This window comes from Pterocles gutturalis, unplaced genomic scaffold (assembly GCF_000699245.1).
Source record: "Pterocles gutturalis isolate BGI_N339 unplaced genomic scaffold, ASM69924v1 C12345953, whole genome shotgun sequence".
Taxonomy (NCBI): Eukaryota; Metazoa; Chordata; class Aves; order Pterocliformes; family Pteroclidae; genus Pterocles; species Pterocles gutturalis.
This window is the reverse complement of record NW_010155951.1, coordinates 1-7684: the sequence shown is the minus strand read 5'-3', so window position 1 is coordinate 7684 and position 7684 is coordinate 1. Positions and strand designations below refer to the sequence as shown.

The window sequence follows — 7684 nt, the reverse complement described above, 5'->3', positions numbered from 1 at the left end:
CTAACATTCTGTGATTCTGTGAGGAGGTAGGAATGGCCTGAAATTTCTGATGTGCAGGATGGGAAACTAGTTGAAAAATGTGTGTGGATTTCATAAAGGTTTATTCTCATGTAAGAGGATACTAACTGGTGCTCTGTAGGAATTAGTTCTCCCTGAAGAATTTGTCAACATTAATGACCTGATAATTAAATTTGTTTAATCTATTAAATTTATATATGAGAACTGGCCAGGGGAAACTATAGATGTGCTAGGTGGTAGAAATAAAAGTCAAAATGATCTTGACAAGTTGAAGACTGAAAAAACACGATCCAATTTGCTCGGGACAAATACAAGGTACTGTACTTATGGAGGAAGTGGCAGGGGAATAGTTGGATAAGTACTAGTTTTGTTGAGAAGGTGTCAAATCTGATTGTACATTGAACGAGAGCCATCAGTAACATGCTGAATTAATAAAAATAAGATCATGGACAGGTAGTCCTTCTTCAGCTAAGTTAAGCACGCACGTAAGGCTTCAGTTTGAGTACTGTGTTCAGTTGATTCTCCATTTTAAAGACGACAACCTTATCTTTTGCAGGCTCTTCGTTACTTCCACATGGCAGAGGAAGGTAATACTTCTAGCTTTTTTTGGACAGAATGGTATCTTTTATGAATGATGACTTTCAATAAACCTCTGTCTGTCAGTACTATCGCAGAAGTGTATGATCTGCTGATAAACATATCAGCCTATTGTGCTAGTCAGCACACTAGACTGTTACATTGGAATGTTTCATCAGAGATACTCAAAGTATGTTACACGCTTACCATCATCACTTAGAGTGCAACGTTAAGGTTTTTTTCAGAATAAGTATTTAAGTTAAATTTGTACCTTCACTGGTAACAAAGTATGCTTCCTCAAGGCATTCAACTGGAATGCAAGGGGAAGAAGCAAAAAAAAAAAAGGAATTTTACGTCACTTTTTTCTAAACTTTCTTAAAGTTCAGAAGTCCTCTGTGTTCTAAACAGAACAGAAAAAGCACACTTCTATATTCTTGCAGAAGCTCTTTGGATCAGAGTGCCAGTCTAACTGGCAGTAAAATTGTCCATGCGTAAAAGAAAATATGGACCTATTATTTCTCCAAGAGTGAAGCCATAAGCAAAACTGACTAGCTGAAAGAGAAAGGAAGACAAGAGAGGACAGTGTTCTATGAAAGATTTGTATATGGTTATATCAGTAAGTTCATTGTGTATCTTCCCCTGGGTGTCAAGTAATGCAGTTGTGTACTGGAACAGCTGACTTAATCTCAAAATTTGTCTCCAAAACACTTCCGTATGTTTTAAATCCTGACCTTAGATCCAGCAGCAGAGAAAGCCTGTGCTCTATGTATGAACAGTAGGCAAGACTAGTCTTTAATAATGATTGATAGCCAAAGCATGCTTTATAAAAGCAACTTCTTAAATCTCTCTTTTAAAAAAAGTTCGTTGTGCATACAAACAGTTATAAGTTTTCTTCCTGTGCAGCAAAAGCTAAGCTAATATCTGTATTTGTGTGGTCCGAAGCTAGGAAATGTGCCTTTTATTTTCTTGACTATACTTGCTAAGCTGGTTGCATTGCCTGTTGCACCTACTAGGTCCACAAAAGCACAGAATCTGCAAAGCAAAGCTGTTACACATAAAGCTCACTGCTTTGCTCTTTGTGAGGAATCTAGTTTCATTTAGTATATTAACTAACAAGCTGCTAGCTAATGTAACTGTGTATGAGACCAAAATCTAGCAGGTAAAACTTTTACATTGGCTTCCTTCTGATACAAAGACAGAATACTATTAATCTTTTCCGAAATAAGTATTTAAAGTAGTGACACCGTATCATGGCTTTGATGGTGTGCTGCTCGTTCTCATTTAAGGCTTTTCTGTTGTCTCTATGCAGCTGACCCAAATTTTTACAGCAAAAATTTGCTCTTTCTGGGGAAGACATACTTGAAGTTAAACAATAAAAAGATGGCTCTTCTGTGGTTAAGCAAAGCGAAGGAGTATCCTGCACATACAGAAGAGGACAAACAGGTGGGATGTTAAGAACTGTAATAGTACAATCACAGGTTGCAGCCAACATGTGTGATATCATGGCAGTGGAATGTGTTACAAAGTTGACTCAGAGGAAATTGTAGCTCAGCACCTATATTCCAGGATCACATCCAGACACAAAAAAACATTCTAGTATGCTGGTAACTGCTTCTGAACACAATAGTTCAAAATATTCCATTTATAAAAAAGAACTGTTATTCTTTCTTCTTCATTGATGTTTTTGTAGTTTTAACAACAACCCACCCTTAACTGTGTTGTTGAAGGCAGGCACCAAGAGTTAACCCATGCCTGTGTGAGCACAGATTCACTTTTCGTATGCCTAAAACCAGAAAGGTAGAAATTGTACTTCAGAAGAGCTAAAAACCACGTGAACGGGAGGAAGAAAAAAGCATGGATGTATCAAAAACTTGATAAATCCATAAAACTTAACACTGCAGTCCTTTCCAAACCCCTAGGGAGAGATTCAGACTATCTGAATTGAGACAGAAGGAAGTAATATATCCATTACTCCAGTGCTAGGTGACATGAGGAACTTTAATTACCCTTTTCAGTTGCTCAGAAGGATCCTGGTTTGGATGGGTAGGCATTTCCTTCCTACCTAAGCACATACAGAGTATTTCTAGGAGGGGTAATCCAATAGACATCTTTGGACCTAATACTGCATTCGGTATGCACCACAGCAGTTGCAGGTATCTTTCATAAACAATCCTGTTAGCATCAGGACTAACAAAGCCTGATTTCTGATTGATTTTTCTTATGGTTGATTGACCTCTAATTCATTTAGCATTAAGCTGCAGTGTGAAATCATGCTTGAACTGTTACAGAAAACATCCTAATGTGTTGTGACATTCTGAATGTCCTAATTGTAAGAAATACTTCTGCACTTTGCACTTCACACCTCAACACCTTTAGGACTTTGCACTTCACACCTCTACACGACTGAGGTTTCTCTCTGTAGATTCTCTGTAGGGCTCAACCTGTTTTTCCCAAAAGTGAACTCCTTCAGTAACATCATTCAGTAGAAATATGAATAAGGGTTCAGTTTCTCCACTGCTTGTGTAGGAATTTAATAGCCTAAAGGAGTAGTGGTCTCAGGTATGTATGAAATCGATCAATTCTTCTGACAGTTGCTAGTAGCTAGAGGCACCCATGAAACCAGTGATGACAAAAGCTTTCCTTTCTTTACAGAACACACAGAAGTCAGTAGTGATTTCTGTGCAGCAGCCAGGTTGTTAAACTGCTTATCTGCTGCAGCCATGCTTGGCTTCCCGGTACAAACATCTATTTCCTTATCTCCTAGAAGGGTGCAGAGCTGCTGAACTGAGAGAGATGGTATTCTCTCCATTCCCTAGGTGAATGTGCAAGATGCAAAATTCATTGAGAACTAGACTTGTTAGTCCAGTAAGAAGGAAACTGGCCTGTGCAAAGAAATTGGAATTCTTGTCTCTGCATTTGGCAGAGGTAGGCATAAGGAGGTTTTCCGAACATTCTTTACCTCCAAGTATCTGCAGGATCTGGCTTACATTGTCTGCACTGCTTGCTCTGTGAGGACCCAAAGTTTGTTAGTTTTTTGTTTTAATATAGATGTTAGAGGTCATATTAAAATTTTATCAGATTTTCCCAGAATCCCTAGGCAAAGCGAGTCTCAGAAACAGTCTTTTCTTTCCTTAGTCGCTCAGGAGTTTTGAAAACCCTCGGTTGGTTGGTTATGGTCAGGTATAGGACAGCTTGCTACATGCTGCTATTGGACTACAGCAAATCAAGAGCAAATCACCTGTGTTCAACACAAAAAAACTTACTGTATATAAATAAGTGAATTACACTGAAGGCACTGGCTTAAGTGGTTTTATTCCCATTCATGTTTCAAGTGTTGAGCATCTTGAACTATAGAAGAAAACTGACTAGTCGTAGGAGGGTTCTGAATCTATATAACTGTGGTGAAACATTTGGGTGCTTGCATGTTAAGTTCTGCTAGAAGAGCCTAAAACTAGTGTAGTGGCACTGTTTCATTATCAGTATATTTATTTCTTTCAGGTACAGAAAGAAGCTTTGGAGTTGCTTAATTCTATATAGCAAGAAAGAAGATAATGGGAATTCAGTGCCTCAGGTTTGAGCAGCATAGGAAAAAGACCCCAAATACTACTTTTATTGAAACTGTTAATAAAAGTGAAACCTAAACCAGCTATCTCCGTGTTGTTTCAATCAAAGTGTCAACTGGAAGATCTGTTTCACTATGTGATCCCATCTGTTGATTTACATGGGAATAAAGGGCTCATGGACAAGCAGGGTATACACTGGGGGGGGGGAGGAAGGCTGAGACAGTGGTTGCACAGGTTTTTAATTAAGTTTTTTACACCATTCAGCTACAAGTTATGTATGAGGAATAATGAGAAATACGAGTAGCATAACTTTAAAGAAAGGAGGTTCAGGACCAGGCATGTGCCTTGCTGCACAAGCAATCTTAATTCCAATATACTTAAATGCTAGCGTTTAGCTTTGCAAAAAGTGCTAAAAAAAAAAAAAAAAAGGTGAAGGAGGTAACACCCAAGAAAATCCTTTTATGCAGTGAGAAGCTTTCTGTGAAATACGAATATGTATTTGCACAGTGACAGGCCGTGAATTCTGAGGATTTAGTGGCTGCACAATGTTTGCTGGACATAGGCATTCCTTCCCCTGGGCTATGATGACAAGAGGAGTGCATGCTCCCAGGACATTAGAAAGGAACTACATTTCAGAAGAACATAGCCTTCTGTTCACAGAGATAAAGTAAAGCTTTGTTCTTGCTATTCTAGCAGGAACTTTCACCAGAAAAAATAAATCAGCCTAAGTTAGATATCCCAACAGAAAAAGACCAAATAATGAAAAATGGTAGGCAATCAAATCTGCATGGTATTGCCAGTAAAAAATCTTACAATCTAGAACAAATAGAATATAAATACCTACTGTTTAACAGAAAAGGATATTACAATTTATAGGAGGAAGATTAAGAAGGACATAAATTGCTTAGACTAACAAACCAAGCCTGTGCCAAGTCAGTAGTAAAAATCCACAGCTGAGACACAATCTAGAGCTTTAATTCTAGCCTCAGATCACAAAACTAGTTGAAAGATGGTTTTCTCCACTACGGTAAAGTAATTCTTATTTTTCTATTAGTAGAGCATCAAAATGAAGTATTTGATATGTCAAAGTCCCAGGGTGGATGACGTAGTGTGTTTCAGAGACATTCTTTGAATTTTCAGTATTCATAACCTCAGAAACATCTGCCATACACAAAACAGCTTCTAGTAGCCTCGTGACCGAGGCACCTTGCTTCTGTGCCTTTCCTACTGCAGAAACCAGGATCTGCACAAAGGGGAAGGCTGTCCAGGTACCAAGTAAAGATCGTTGAGTGTTTAGAGAAGCTGAGTTGCTTCCAGCAAGAAAGGAATGAACAGAACCCATGAACTGTAGCTCCTTCAAGTAGTTACCTCACTGCTTCCCTTGTCTGATACCCAGCCTTTGCTGCCTTCCTTCTCTTCACTGTCTTCCTCCCTCCCCGTGCAAACAGCTGAATTAATGGGGAATGCAAATGGGAAAAGGGAAAATGCAGTATTAATTAATGCAGTATTTCTGAAATTCCCAGATAAATCGTGGTGGTGTTTTTTTTTTCTTAAGAGCCATGCTTTCAGTCAGTCCTTTGAAACCAATTCACAGTTCATGTACATGTACAGAAGGCCACTGGGTTTGTTTTTTTCTTTGCTTACTAACCCTTACCAACAGGAAAAAAATAATGGACTTATGAGACAGGTAAAGTTATCAAAACAATAAAGCAACTACATTCTTGTGATGTGCTGTCTTTATTAATATTATTATTTTGTTCACTTGCTCACAGATTCACAAAATTCAGCAGTTGGTTGTGGGTCGCCAAGTCATTCATTAGTGCAAATTCATGAAGTTCAACTCACATTTAGCCCTCTGAATTGTCTTCTAGGCAAGCCACATGCACTTCTGTCGCCCAGCCTTTGATGTTTGGTTTGGTTGGTTGGTTTTTTTTAAAGCTTCATTCTAACCAGCATAAGTCATACTTTAAGAGGATTTGCACTTGAAATCAATTTAATGCTATATTTATGAAAATGGTTTTTCAGAAGAATTTGGTGTAGTATGAAAAACCTGCAAAGCGGTAGAAATTTTTGAAACTCTTACAGAAAGTTAATGTAAGATAGCGGTCTGTTGGGCCCGTGTCACTACCGGTGTTACCAAAGCTATGTACAGGTTAACAGCTCCACAGTAAGCTGTGCATAGTGAATACAAAGACTCAAGAGAATCCGATATGTAGAAAAATAAAATTTGGGCAGAATTCAGTCGCTGTATTGGAGAGATACATGAACAGATACAGCTATTTTTTCTGCATGTACACTTTTAACAGTGCAATATGATATGTTACAGAAGTGTTTTTATTCATATTCTAAGAAATCGTGTGTACAAAATTCTGTATAATTTAAATGTAATGGAATTTACAGTTAATATTTAAAGCATAATACAATGGTAATTTGAAATATTTTTTACTCTATAATAAGGAACCATGGTTTGCTAAAAGTAGCATTTAATATAATTCACATGAATAAGGCGTCAAATTTAAATTTATTTTTAAAACACATCTTTGCAGTTAAGCAAATGTCCTAAATACCAATAAAACTGATTTTTAAAATGGCTTTATATCATTACGCACTTAGGACAAACTTGATCTACATGAAAGAATGACAGGTTTTGGACATACTTATGTAATTCAAGTACATCTGAATTTCCGTAAGAACTTAAGAGGAATGAGAGTATTTAATACTCAAGAATATTTTTATCTGTGCAAAGATTATGTAACTTTCATTTTATTTGGGTTTACTAGATCCAATAACTGAAATGGAACATGAACACAGCAGCAAAGTTCACATTACCTTTTGTATACCCTTATAGCTCAGTTTACATTAATATACTCTACAAAGATGTAAAAAGGACATCAGGGATTGAAAGGGGAAACAAACAAAAACCCAAACAGAAAAGAAACCTCTTAAGACACCAGACCAAGGAGAGAATGTGTAATATTTTCTTTTATTATTATTTTTTCTCTGAAGATTACCTAGCATCCCTGTGGTAATAACCCAAGGTAATATGTAAACAAATTTCAATGCTGCTCAAATGAATTAAAATATTCTGTTCAGCTCCTACAATAAGTCAGAACAGTGGCACCAATTCCTTTCAACAGTAAATCACATTCATCTTAGTGTACATGACTCTTGTGCAAGTAGTAAAGGCTTTATTCATGACCTTGGCTACATCAGTAGAGAGGGATATATCAGCTTTTTACATATTTAAAAAAATTAAACTGACAGAATAACATATTCTGTCATCTCAAATACCAGCAGCATCTTTCTACATATTTAGGATACGTTTGGCCTAAGCCTTTAACACCTTTTAGAACAGCCATGCAATAAAACAAACTTGGAGATGTTTCTTAAAAGAGAACACAGAGCGGTTTAAACATTTTTCTGAATAATAAAGCCAAGATAAAGCAAATCCAGGCCCTTTTAAATGGCTGCATCTTTTCATACACTTACAGCTCTATAAAACTAGAGCCTATTAGTATATATATTTA

At 37.1% G+C, this 7684-nt stretch overlaps 1 long non-coding RNA gene across 1 annotated transcript; it reads left to right on the top strand.

Annotated features, from left to right (window-relative positions):
- The first annotated feature begins 559 nt into the window (after window positions 1–559).
- On the top strand, window positions 560–4286 carry LOC104471081. The gene is made up of 3 exons (XR_727645.1): window positions 560–605; window positions 1904–2037; window positions 4093–4286. It is a non-coding gene; the product is annotated as an uncharacterized LOC104471081 (long non-coding RNA).
- Window positions 4287–7684: the final 3398 nt, after the last annotated feature.